General features: G+C 39.4%; 1 protein-coding gene across 9 annotated transcripts in view; it reads right to left on the bottom strand.

The window, feature by feature from the left end:
* rnf220a (ring finger protein 220a) overlaps positions 1–14522 on the bottom strand; it is a 279714-nt gene that overhangs the window by 228149 nt on the left and 37043 nt on the right. Inside the window, exon 1 of one of the 9 annotated variants that reach the window (XM_059344370.1) lies at positions 9724–10093. The exons of the other annotated variants lie outside the window; for them this stretch is intronic. The gene's annotated coding sequence lies outside the window, so the exon portion shown is untranslated. Of the gene's footprint in view, positions 1–9723; positions 10094–14522 lie in introns of those variants that run through there. 9 annotated transcript variants of the gene reach the window in all.

Raw genomic sequence — 14522 nt, forward strand, 5'->3', positions numbered from 1 at the left:
GTTATAAAAATGTCTTGTCGACTGTGACTGCTGTGTGTGCACGCCTGTGTGTGTGTGTGTGTGTGTGTGTGTGCACGCCTGTGTGTGTGTGTGTGACTGCAGAGACTGTCGGGAAGTAAAGCAGCTGATTTTTTTTCTAATGGAGACACAGAGAAAAGCAGTCAAAACCGCAGGCCTGTCTAAATGTCTGTGTGTGTGTTTGTGTGTGTGTAGCACACACTTCCCGGTCCACGGGTATATTTAGAGATTGTTGACAAGCATGAAAATGCCACTCTTACATTTTATATATTTTCTCTGGTGAACACACACAATCACTCACACATACGTTGATGCACCACACAAGAAAAGTGATCTAAGTGCATAAAAACACATGTGAAAACATGCATCCAGAGCTGAATTTGGTATTTAATAAGGAGCAATTTAAAGCATGTCGTGTAAAAGAGAAAACAAAACTCTCCTGAGAACAAAATGTTCATGTCCAAACTCCAGTTAAAATTTACAGCCTGTAAAGTTTACCCTGAGCCACTGCCATGCTTCTACTCTATACTTCTCTCTCGCTGCTCTTCACCCAACATCTTATTTTAGTGTAATTACACTACTGTACATTTTAACCACCTACAAAAAAAATCAACCATAAACATTTATAGGAAACTATCTACCTCCTGGAGCATCATCAGAGCAAAGTGTACTAACACAGGTGCCAGGTTTTGAGGGTTGAAACAATAAGTACGGTTGGAAAAATGTTATTGTCGTAATGCCAGTTTTTACAGATAGAACACGTCTAATTATAACACAGCAACATGTAGCTGCTGTGCAGAGAAGCATGTCTTTTTTCTTGAAATAAGGCCTTGTTTTAAGTCATTTTTGTATAATTTAAAGAGACTTTTCTCTCATTATCTCAATGCATATTCATATCAATAGAGCTCACATGCATGCCGTCACAAAACATTGCTTTGAAAATGAAAAAACAAATATAGAAATAGGAATAAAAGGCTTGTTTTGTAGCCTCTGTGCAGAGAAGCGCCTCTTTTTTCTTGAAATAAGGCCTTGTTTTAAGTCATTTTTGTATAATTTAAAGAGACTTTTCTCTCATTATCTCAATGCATATTCATATCAATAGAGCTCACATGCATGCCATCACAAAACAGTGCTTTGAGAATGAAAAAACAAATATAGAAATAGGAATAAAAGGCTATTGTTTAGTTTTTTTGGACTGGTTAGTTAGTTTTGAAATGGCAAAAACTATATTTTGCAAAACACTCACACTGAAACTGCAAAGATGAATTGATTAGTTGGCAACTATTAAATGAATCTGCAACTTTATAATGGATTCATTGGGAAAAAGTTTTTAAAAATTCCCTCATTTCAGCTTCAATGTGACTATTCTCTGGTTTCTTTCCTCCTCTGTGACAGCGAACTAAATATCATTGACTTGTGGACATTTGTCAGCATTTTCCTTATATTTTCCTTATTAGTTTAAACACTGAACAAATGATCAATTAATGGAGAAAATAATGGAAATAATCATTAGTTGCAGCCCTGGACCAGACATTTCATCCACCAAAAGACACAAAAAAATCCAGCTAAAGCTACTTAAAACGCTGCTGTCACACTTTGTCGTCATGACGCATCGAGAGAAACAGAAAGGAAACTGCCCGCCTGTGTGTGTGTATGTGTGTGTGTGTGTGTGTGTGTGTGTGTGTGTGTGTGTGTGCTTTTTAGCATAAAAAGCATGAGCTGACCTGCACACAGGTCCACTCTGTATTCCAGACAGACTGCGGTGTATGTGCTTGTGCGTCAGTACGTGTGTGTGTGTGTGTGTGTGTGTGTGTGTGTTTGCTGATGTCCGAAGCAACAGTCGATACTATTGAAATCTACTCATTCATGTCTGGCCATGAGGCAAAGCTCAAATGTCCTTGTGAATAAGAATCACACCCATTTATCTCTCCTCTCCTTCCCTCTCTATCTCTCTTTATCTCTCCCTCTCTCTTATTATTTGTCCTTGTCTTTCCTTTCAGCTGTAAAACCCTAATTTTGTTCCTAAATGTCTTTCAAATATCCAATCTCATGTTTCTTTTCTTTCTTTCCTTCTCTCTCTCTCTTTCTTTCTTTCGCCGCTCTCCAATATGAAATCTGTAACCAGGTTATTTGCTTCAGTCAACAGCTGCTGCAGTTAACAGGAGATATATGCATCCGCAGTGAAAAATATTACAGTAAGATTTGATCACACATGCACACACACACACACACACATCATCCTGAGGTGGATAACGGCACTTGGGCAAAATTCAGCAAGAAAATCAATAAGGATTGGACAGGCTTGTGCAAGTGAACATGCAAGCTTTGTGCAGCAGTCAACTAACAACTAATATATTTTGGAGAATGTGGAACTTCACATTTGTGTTGTTTTTTGAATGCAGAAAAAAAAAGAAAAGAAAAAAGAGCCAGACTCTCTCTCTCTCTCTCTCTCTCTCCCTGTGACATTCATGCAATACTCCCACAGAAACAGCAAGAGGATTTACTTCTCAAATAAGCCTTTGTGATTTCCGAGACAGAGTCATGGCCGGCGGACAAAAATCATTCTGGAAGTGGGCCCTGACCTGTGGCAGGGATTTCTATTCATGGCAGCACCGGCGAGGGCCCAGTTCAGCGGGGCCAGCTAATTCCTGGTACAGACAAGGCTAAATGGGAAAAGCACACCATTCCATTGCTCATAGATTACCATTCCCAAAGTGTATTTTTGGATCATTGGTCAACCAAATCCCAGCATCTATTTTTTTTTTCTTTTTTGTTTCCCTGAAATGATGTGAAATAGACTTCCTGTGATATGTCTGGACACCATACTGAATTGATCAGATTTTTTTTTTTTATAATTTTAGATAATCTTAAGCAGTTTATCTGATCAAAAGAGCCCAAAATAGAAAAATCTACAATACGAGAAATCACTTTAAAATGACTTTACGATGCAGCAGAAGACAAAATGACAAAAATATCCACCATTTCTACATTAAATAAACATTTCCATGTGCTTAATTTATGTTGCAATTGCTATGGGCAGCTGGTGCTGCAACACTGAGCCTCCCAGAAGCCAGAAAACACTTAAAATCTGACAATCTGCTCTAATGCCTCACATTTACTTTCTATTGAAGCCAAAATAACTTTCCAGAGACGAAGCACGCACTCGGAAAAAAAAAAAAAAACCCCTTACAATGCTGACAGATGACACGTCTGTGTGTGCTGACCGACAGGTGACGGAGCGATCTGTCCTGCAGCGGTGTGACTGAGTGTGTGTGTGTGTGGCACCGGCCGCCCTGCTATGACTCTTTATTGCTGTGCTGTTGCCGGCGTGTACAACAGCAGCCACTAATCTAGCTGGCTGGCAGGCAGACAGGCGGCTGGCCTGGCCCCGGCTTTTTGTACATGCAAGTGCAAGCCAATTAGCTCAAGTTTAACAAGGAAACAGTGTTGCCAGGTACACTGTTTTCACGCAGTAATAATCCTCGATTGTAGTCGAGTTAATAATGATAATAAGAACAATGGGAAACGTCTTTGATGCATGCCGGGAAGTGATGTGCTCTGCTCTGCGTGGAGGTCAAAGGTCGAGTCTTTATGTTAACTTGTGAAAAAGCTGCCAAGCGTATACAGTGGATGTGAACGTGCTGCTGTGTGGTCATGCAGATGCATTGAAGTGAGTGTTTCTGTGTGTTTATGCGTCGGTTGGTTAGAGCAGCTGTTCTCAACCTTGGGGTCCCAACCCCAATTGGGGTCGCGAGATGATTTCTGGGGGTCGCCAAATCATTTTGGAAGTCAGCTCTGTCTCCACTGTGTTAAAGTGTTCATGTGTGTTTTATTCTTTTTGGTCATTTTGTGTCTTTTTTGGTCATTTTGTGTCTTTTTTTGGTAATTTTGTGTCTTTTCTGGTCATTTTGTTTCCATTTTTTGGTCATTTTGTGTCTTTTTTTGGTCATTTTAATTCTGTTTTGGTTCAATTTGTGTCTTTTTTTGGTCATTTTGTGTCTTTTTTGGTCAATTTGAATCATTTTTTGCTTAATTTTATGTAATTTTTTGGTCATTTTGTGTCCTTTTTGATAATTTTGTAGTCAATTTGATTCTTTTTTGGGTAATTTTGTGTCTTTTCTGACAAATCCCAAAGTATCAAGTTATTACTTTCCAAGGAGTCTCTGGTTGAAGCTGACTGTTACACACTCAGGAGGTCAGAATGGACCTTTAAACTTATAGAAAAGGACTTAGATTAAAAGTAACAATAAAATTCAAAAAAATATATAAATGCACCGACAGAGAGATGTTTAGTTGTTGTCTGCTTCATTATTTGTCCAAAATTCATCGAATCAACTGAGTTTGTATGATCTGAACTGTGAGATTCTGTTCATTGAGACAACATGCATGTTAAATTGAGGGTCGCGAATCAAAAAGGGTTGAGAACTACTGGGTTAGAGAAGAGGCCTGGATCAGACTCCTGGCTGCACGGAGAGAAAAATGATAAGTAGGCTACACAAATACTGCCTGTCTGCAATCGATGGACGCAAATGCACCAACAGTGTCTTCTGGGGAGGTGTGAGAGGGAGAGGAAGGGGGGGTGAATATTAGCTTATTTTCCAAGCAGGGAGCTTGTGATCCGGCTCATGGTGTAATTGACGAATAGGGGGGAGAAACCTGAGAGAGATATGATGTGGCGGTGGGTGTGGGGGGGTGGTAGACACACAGAGAGAAATAGACACGGAGCAATATGGAGAATAGAAAGTATCTGACATCCGACACAACTCCTCCCAACCCCCCCTCCCCATTAGGCTAATTCTTTGACTTTCTCTTGTTGCCGATAGCGTCTCCAAGTGATATTTCCCCCTATAACGGCATTACCAGTGGCTGCCTTCTCCAATGCAATCAAACCATTAAACACAGTGCTGCATCCCACTACATGGAGTGATTTCCTTCCAATAGAAAACCACTGGACACGAGCTACTCCCCTTTCCTGTCATCAATAAAAGGAATAATTGGGGCTGTGTGCATATTTGCAGGGAGAGGATTCTTATTTGCTCCGTTTGTTGGAAATAATCTTCTCATTAATAACAAAGCACAGCATTTTTCTTTTTTTTTGCATCAAAATATAACAAGAGAATAGGACGTTTAATGTGATTTAATAGTGCTTCTATGGGCCGATAAATATTACTTTTGCACATTTAAATGGTTTTATGCATCAAATATAAAGCTTGGAGTGTCTTTTTTTTTTTGCAGAAACTTGCACAGAATAATACCAGAAGTGCATATAAATATAAGAAGGGAAAGTGAAGAGTGTGAAAAATGTCTAATGAAAAGTTTGGAGCCAAGTTTTAACACGGAATATTGGACAAATCAATCAGAATCGCCCCAAAACACAATCTGCGTTGCGGACAGGCTGCAATTCTGCAGCGAGGGGAGGTTTGATAAGCGAGACAGCCCTACAATATCCATCCATTAAATGATTGCATCCGGCTCTTCGCACTTAATTATGGTGATTAGAACGGCGATAACGACACAACAATAACACAAAGTTTTAAGATGCACAGCGCATCAGGACGCGTTGCTCTCTCCAAGGGCTGGTCCTCCTGTCTGCGTGTTCAAACACGCGTTATTTACCGGCGACGCGTTTATTTCAATTACCGTCTGCATGTCAAATTAGCTCTCGCATGTAGTGTTTATTAGCACAACAAAAATAATAAAACACACGCGCACAGAGGGGTGGAAGGGGGGGAGGAGATGTAGAAAAAAGGGGGAGGAGGGAGAAGTGGAGAAGGAGTTGGTTCTGCTTTTAATAAAGAATGAGGAATTAGTGCATATTGATAGGACTTAATAGACCGAGGGGGGTCATCAAACTAGTCGCGACTGAGCGATCCAGGCTTAATTTACTATCAGTGTCATGTTAGGGGGGAGAGGAGAGGTGTTAATGCGCGCGTCGTGACGCATTAATATTCCCAAATATAAGAAAAGGATAAGAATATTTATAATTTATATATAAAGGCCGGAATTTATAGGACATGTGGCCAAATTGCATCATTTTTTATTATTATATATTTTCCCAAGAAGTAGTTGCGGTAAATAAAACTCAGTTGACAGCAGGAATGATCTCCTTGCCTGGGCTATATTAGGAAAAAAAAAACTCCTTTAACTTTTAATCCTCTCCTCAGATCATGTCCAAGTGATGAATATGATTTTGAAGCTGCTCACCGGCTACTTAATGATCATCCGCGTCGCGATAAAAGTGAGCAGTAACTGGTTTCCTGGTAATTAAGCAGGTGGGGAGGATTATTTTTTGTCGCGGACGTGGCCAAATTAAAATAAACTTCTCTCCCCGCGGCCATCGATCCAGCAGAGGGGTGTGAAATGGACATTAATTTTAGGTCACTTCTCGCTGCGCAAAAGGAGGAGCAGGGGAGATCAATGGCGAGCAATAACAGCTGACTGCTGAGAGAGAGAGAGAGAGAGAGAGAAGGGGGGAGAAAGAGGGAGGGAGGGGGAGAATCGAAAACGCTGACAAATAAATCATCTTTTGCTACTTTTCCTCCAACCTCGACACTTTTTTTCTCGTCTTTGCGCCTACAGATTGTTCCTTTGGGAAGAAGGGTGGAGAGGGAAGAGGCCTAAATGAATAAAAACATTTATTCTTAGACTTTAAATTAAATATTGAGGTTATTATATTGAATTTGGTTGAGAGAATAAATACGCAGAATTCTCCATAAAGGCCCGGTTTGTGTTGTTTTATTTTCTAAATAATTTAATTCATATTTCTCTGGCATCATTACATGTGATTTATATGTGTGTAATCCCAAGGCTCCGAGTCTCAAAAGATAATACCAAACAGACTGTAACGCACATAAAAACTCACAATTAAAACACCCCCAAAAAGTTGCAATGGAAATCAGACTTCCTCATAAACATCAATAAAAATATGAGGCTTTTGCAGCGCTTTTTAAAACATGTGCACGTGGAATCAGCCGCGGCCTGTAAATCACTCAACTGAGGCGGAAAATAATAAAATGATACAGAAACTGACAGCAGCACTCAGGATGACAGCGAGATCACAAATATAATTATTTGGATATGAAAAATGCAGCTGTTAATTTGCCTTAATTATTAATAATCACTAGTATATTTAAATTATGTTTTAAATACATTTTTGACTCTATAATAAAGCAATGTATCAGAAGCCAATCTGTCTCATTAACATAATTAAAAACATACAAATTGAAACTTTTATTTTGAAGGTATTTTATAAAATGGGCATGCTGCAAAATATAGCAAATAAAGCTGCATTCTACATTACATACATTTTTTTTTTGATTGAGTGAATGCATTTACTGATACATGACGTATAATATACAGCGAAATGTGTGTATGGAGAAATGACGTATACGGATCACTGATAATCGCTTTTTCTTTATAAATAAATTGTGTTAATAGGAAATAGTAAAAACTAAACCTTTCCCTTCTGGCACCGGAAACAAACCAGCATATATATCTACTTTATATGATGTTTGTGTAACATCTCTTCACTTCTCACACATCATTATTGCTCGCTAATGAAAAGGCTCGGCAGCTCTGACAATCAATAAAATCAATGTGAAGGATCCATCACTCCGGCTTCACTGGATGTGGATTTTGTGATTTCTATTTTTAAAGAACTATATAATTCAATCTTCACATGCGTGCAGAGTTCAATGACCCGCCTCGGGGCGCACCTTCGCTCCAAAAGTGTGTTTTTACGCGCTATTTATTGCTGGCAGTGGGAGGACTTTTGGAAATTACTACTAATAGGTCTGCTGCATTTTTCCCACACTACTAATTTTATTATTCCCTCTTCTGAGTGCTGCGGCTTTGTGCGGCGTTGATCCGGGCGCGACCGCTCACTTGTTTGCTTCAGTGAGGTGGTTTGGATGTGATTAAGACCCGGCGGACAGCAGCGGAGGAACACAGGAGGCAGCGCACATTAGGCAAATATTTCTTTCACTATAAATCATCACAAGTTGTGAGAAAAATGAAAGAAACTAAAAAGGAAGTGAATCTCATCCGCTGTTTTATTGCTTTATAAGCCCGCCACTCTGTTTAAAAACTTCAACTTATTACATTAAATAATTAAAAACTAATTAAATGTCACTCATCGAGTCTTAAATGTGAAGAAAATTAAAGTGGGCAGCACAAAAATGAGATTAAAAAAACACAAAACTCTTATTGTGAAGGCGCAGGAGTTGTTTGCCAAAAATTATTAGAATAAAAAAAATCTGTTTCTGTTAAAAGTAATAATCCATTCTTCCCGGTGAGACACGGTTGAACGCCGAAAAATGAAAAGTGAATGTTGTATCCGGTAATATACCAGCAGAGCAGCAGCAGCAGCGGCGGGACCTGGCGCTGGGGGGAAGCCGATTTTGGCTCACTGTTCTCGGCCATGAAGCTGGAGGCCCCCGGGACTTCCTCTGGCTGGTGCGCCGCTTATTTAGGGGGAGGATGTAAATTATAGTGGCTCCCTAGTTAACAGGTGTTTCCCAACTGTGTGAAGGCCTGTGTGTGTGTGAGTGTGTGTGCACGAGTGTGCGCACGTGCGCGCGCGCTACGCAGCGAGTCGCCTTTCTTTTTGAATTGAAACCGTCTGTTTGTCTTTGAGGGAAGAATTTGTTGCGCATATGAGGACTTGCGTTCACACACACGGCTACAGGGAGGGTTTCTTCTTTTCCTCTATTTTTTCTGTAGTTTCTACTTCTCTATTCTTTTTCCACAATGTTTTTGGTTATTTTGGTTTTATTTTAATTACTTCAATCACCCTTGGTTGAATAAAAACAAATGTTCAAAACGCAAATTTTAGTTTATGAAGATGAGTGATCCCAGTATTGTAGTTTAGTTGTGACCCAGGAGTCCTTCATAAATATATTTATATATATATATATATATATATATGTATGATTCTTTCAATCAGCCTCATCAGAGGCTTTATTGGAGCCTAAATCACAGAGACAATATGCGGCAGTTTAGGACGCATGTCCTCATCATTATGAGACACCCACTCGTGACTTAACGTGGAGAACTAAAACTCAACTTTTCAATAAATAGAATGAGTGCAGGCCTGCTGAGTAACGTTCACTACTGAGGATCTAAAGACCTCGGCAGCTCTGCAGCACTAATGAAGATGACTTGTATTTTTAATTATTCTACTGAGCTTTGAGAATAATTAAATAGTCTAATCATTAATTCTAAAAGAACATACTTTATCAGAAAAAATGAAAAAAATCCCATTTTAGTGTTGTAAAAAGTGAAATATTGGTAACAGTGTCCGTGCAGTGTGTGGCGGTAATGTATGCCTAATGTCACTGACACGCACTAAACTGAACAATTCAAGTGTTTTCAAGAAACCCACTTTCTTGAATATCCACGCACACGCGCACACACCTAGAGAAACATACACAGATAAGAGTCGCACGCGCACTCTCGCGCACACGCCTGAAAGTCCGTGTCCAAACAGAGACAGACCGTGCCGTGACTTTTTTCCCCCTATTTATTTATTCTTTACGCACGGAAACGCCACCGCGCGCAGCGACCAAAGCGCACAGAAAGTTTCTACCGAAACGTAACTCGAAATCCGCTTCCGAGACAGAAAAGAAGCGGCGGCGCCGGAAAACACAAAGTGTATGAGCTTCAAAACCCCAACAACAACAAAAAGACACTCAGTGTTTTACTCACCTCGCCGTGGCACAATCCGCTTCTTCTGCAGACGACTCCTCGGTTTCCGGCTTCTTCTTCTTCTTTCTCTTTTTTTTTATCCTCCACAACAAACCGAAAACTTTTTTTTTTTTTTCTGCGGAGTGGGAATATCAGTAGCAGTGGCCCTTCTGGCTCTTTGCGCAGCAGCACCGGAGATAACGGGAGGCGCTTTGTGGAAGAAAAAGTAGTTAACACCTCCCTGTTAGGTTACCAAAGCGCAGCCAGAGAGAGAGCGAGAGAGAGAGAGGAAAAGAGAGAGAGAGAGAGGCTGACTTTTCCTCAAACACACTGTAAAGTGGGTATCAATAGCGCAATCGCGCGTGCAGCCCCTCCGCGGGAACACCGAGAGGGGACGATCAGTGAGAGGGAAAGAAGGAGTGAAGCCGGTGAGAGAGCGCAGGATCGCAGAGACGGTGGCAGGCGGTGGTGGTGGTGTGAGGGGAGGGGTGGGGAGGTGGAGGGGTCTCACAGTGCTTCAACGGCGACGTGTGTGAGGCTGGAGCTGGGCTGCGCGAGGCTGAGTGTGGGGGTGGGTGGGTGGGGGGGAGACAGGGAGGGAGGGAGGGAGGGATGTCCAGGGTCCAGAGCGCTCCGAGGCGCAGTGCTGCCGCGCAGCGCTCACTGACTGACTGACAGAGCCACAGACACAACACCAATCTGCGTTTCTCTTCTAAAAAACACCTTTATCTCATCAGAAGTACTTCTTAAATCATGAATGTGTGTTAATGTGGGCTTTTTACGCGTCTGATCACACACACACTCATGGTTACATGGTTCCTTTTGGATCAGTTTCCTCTCCTGAGAGAGATCCGCGTTCACATCCTGCGTTTGTGTCTCAATTTTTTTACGACATTTCCAAGTTATGAAGAGTGATTATGAGGAAATTAAAGAATCGAGTGATACATTTTGTTTGTGTGGACACTGTTTCTCAACACCCCCCACTCCCCCCTGCCTCTCCCCTCAGTCTGCTGCTTCGTTCCCTTGGGTGATTTCCACTGCGCTTTGTGCGCAAAGTGAATGAATTATCCCCCTCCTCTCTCTCTCTCTCTCTTTCTCTCTCTCCCTCACTCTCTCTACCCTCTCTTTCTCCTTCACCCGTTGGAGAGACTGCCTGCCATAAAGCCAATGAAGTCCACCTCTTAACAAAAAGAGGTGGACTAGCAGACACTCTTATAAAGTGCGCACTGGAGACAGAGGGAAGTTCACTAACTCGGCGGCTGTGTGGCAAAGTCCAAGCATGGAGCAAACAAAAACTCCATTTTTATTTACATTTGGACATAAAAGTTGTACTTTTGATGGGGAAAGTGGAGCTCAATGTATGTGAGCTATTTTATTATGTAAAAATAAACAGGTCTTGGATCATTTTTTATAGAAATGACCCCTGGCAACTGGGATTGTTTTTAAAGCAACTTATCATTTTTTGCACTCAAATGCACGACTTTCCACTCAAATGGCAGTAAATTAGCAGTAGATATGACTGTGCACACTTTTTTTCCATAACCTGAGATAGAGTAGTGCCTTTTGACCACCTTTGTAACAAACTGTCAAGAGTTAAGCATGGGGAAAGCAAAGCTTATTTATGTTATAAACACAACATTTCCCCAAACTAGCACTAGAATATTTCATATTTTGTGGGGGGATTATAATATACAATGTGAGCATAAAGTGTGTATGTGAGTGTGTTTAGGGGGTAAGAATGTTTTGTGTCAGACTGAAGGAGAAGAGCTGCCTCCTGTCTTCCTCTCCACTACACTACACCCCCCTGCTGGCCACATATGGAACTGAGAAAAACTACCAACAGCTTTAACTTTTTTTTTATCTGTTGTAAACTTTGGGTCAGAAACTGGAAGCATCTGAGAGGTGCTGTAGTGGCAAAATTCTATATTTATGTTCTTTTTGCGTCAAACAAGGCACTAAAAAGGGTAAAATAATAGTGAAACTGTGATGTAATAGATTTCTTATAATAAAACATGGTAGATGTATCGATTATTATAAACGAATCAATCTGGATTATTAGGAAATTTGAAATTAGAAGAAAAAAGTAAGGTAACACTTTACAATAACCAACTAAGTAATGTTTATAGATGGTTTATAGACCAGTTATTAACCATTTACAAAGTGCTATACATATTTGATCTTTAAATGTTTTAAACCTTAATATGGTGTTAAAAGTGTTAAAATGAATGCAACTAAAACTATTGATAAACTATTAATTACAATCTAATTGTTTGTTAATCCTTAATAGGGCACTCATTGAAATACTTGTAAATTCCAAATTTCAACCTTAGAGAATATTGGAGGATATGACATACAGCCAGAATGTGTAAAAAAAAAACATACGGACACGGGGGAGGGGGGTAATATTTTGAGAAAAAAAGTTTACAAGATTAAAGTGGCAAATCTACGAGAATTTTTTTTGCGGATTTATGAGATTTAAAGTGGTGAATCTGGAAAAAAAAGGTGTTTTTTCCCCACTTTTTTTCTTGTCGATTTACAACTTTACTCTAGTGAATTTGCAACTTTTTTCTTGAAATATTACCTGAAGTTACCAAGTATAGTTCTTTGCCCAATAAAGGGATAATGGTAAAGTAACTATAAACTTACATTAATATTCCATCTGTTTGTCTTTTATAAATGATGTTATTAGTTAAACATTTATAAATGATGTATCTACCATTCTAAATGCTCTATATACTGTTTATAAATGATGATTAAACATTTATAAACGACCATTTATAAATGAGGGTTATTGTAAAGTGTTACCAAAAGTAATGGTAGGAAAGGATTCTTGAGTTAAAATAAATTAAAAAGTGGATTTATTTTTGGATTCACATGATAGTCTCCAAATGGGATTAACCTTTTAACCCTTGCATTAATAAGAAAGACAGAGAATATTTGATAGTTGTAGTGAAATGCTTCTTTGCCATCTGATTTCTCCCATAAAGGCTTCACCTCCACACAGCACAATCTGTAGTGTTGCTTTTTCAGTGTTAATAATTTTGACTTGGTGAGTGTGGATTTTGGAGTTGTTTTAACACTTGTAGTGAGTTAGATTCACTTCAGTTGGAGTTGATTTTCAGATTTTGTGACTTGTATGTTCGGCTAAAGACAGAATGCACTTTTAATGTATCGTAAAACAAAAAAATGAATGTTAATTATCACGAGTGAACGGAAATAACATGATTTTAGGGTTGAAAATACACTTTAATGTGTCAAAGTAACACAATGTATTTTAAAAATGAACACTCACAGTGAAAGGGAATAACACGATTTGGAGTTTAAAGTGCACTTATGTGGTGTCATAAAACACCAAGGTGTCAAATATTTAACACAATTAAAGAGTTAAAATATTAACACTTTAATAGTGTTACTTTAACTCAGAATCCGTGAGAACTATATAAACTCAGAAAAGCATTAAATTTAACTCTCTGTGAGTTGAATGAACACTCCCTATTTTGCTGTGCAGTTCATCATGCAAGATGTGTGATGGCACCTTAATGGAACTTTGATCCGGTTTCACGTGATAATATACCGATGTTTTATGTAACAATAGCGTGGGAAAAGTGAAGAGGCTTGTGTGTGTGTGGTCTCCATACACATGAGGGCCAGTAGCAGCAGTAGCAGTGCCATTAGTGCTGTGTTGTCTTGCTAATAGGCTCAGTTTGGAGTCAATGGGCTGAGTGAGGAAGAGGACCATCCATGTATTAGATCCCTCTCTATTCAAAGTCTAATGCCACTCTCTTTAGTCCCACCCTCTGATGTTTTTAAATGCTGCCTCTGTGTGTATTGACTAGGAAGCACTTTGATACCACCTGTTGCACTGCTGAGGCATCTTTCCCCACTCTAAGTGAAGGCTTTCTCAATGCACACACCAGAGGTGCAACAGATACTTTGACTGTGCTTAAACCTCTGGAGTCCAGAAGATTTTGGTTCAAATTTGTCAACTTCCTATGCATTAACCCTTTGGAGTTTGGGTCTATTTTGTTGGTTTTTAACTCTTTTTCATTCTGCTTGTGTATGCAACTTAAATAATGATCACCAAGCCATGCTGGTATCATCTTTTTCAGCTCTTTTGTCATTTTGACTTACTGGATTAACATTTTGAAACACAAAAATCACATAAAAACACAGACAAAAAATTACAAAAAACATGTAAAAAAAAAAAAATGCACACAAAATTACAAAAAACACAAATAAAAAACATACAATTTTTTTTTTTTACAAAAAACACACAAGAAACACACCAAAAAATTACCAAAAAAACCCCCAAATAGAAAAACGTCAGTAAAATCATGTTGCACTTGGTCGTGGTGATTTTCACTTTTGCTGAAAAAGAGTTGATGTGTTAAATGGGACATGGAAACTTCTAAAAAAAACCCAGAACTTTAGAGGAAAGCTGACAGCAGGGCTCCATGCTTATAGTTTCTGATTTTACATTTTACAAAGGAAATGTTTATTTACACTTCTGGAATTGTGTAATTATCAGACCGCCATTACATTTTTCATCTTGCGCACCCCCAGGGGTCCACGCACCACACTTTGGGAATCCCTGTTTTACATGATAGGGGAGTTCAAACATTTTATGAATAAAATGTAACAGGAGTAAATAGATATTGACATTTGAAATTCATGCTTTTTATTCTAATTGTTTCATCTAGAATTGGAGTTGGCAACAAGATCTCCAACCTAAATGACAGAATATGTTGTGTGTCAGTACCACACATTACCACACGTATGTAGGTATCGCGTCTCACTTTCACAGTACAACGGCACGCTCT

This window comes from Centropristis striata, chromosome 11 (assembly GCF_030273125.1).
Source record: "Centropristis striata isolate RG_2023a ecotype Rhode Island chromosome 11, C.striata_1.0, whole genome shotgun sequence".
Lineage (NCBI taxonomy): Eukaryota > Metazoa > Chordata > Actinopteri > Perciformes > Serranidae > Centropristis > Centropristis striata.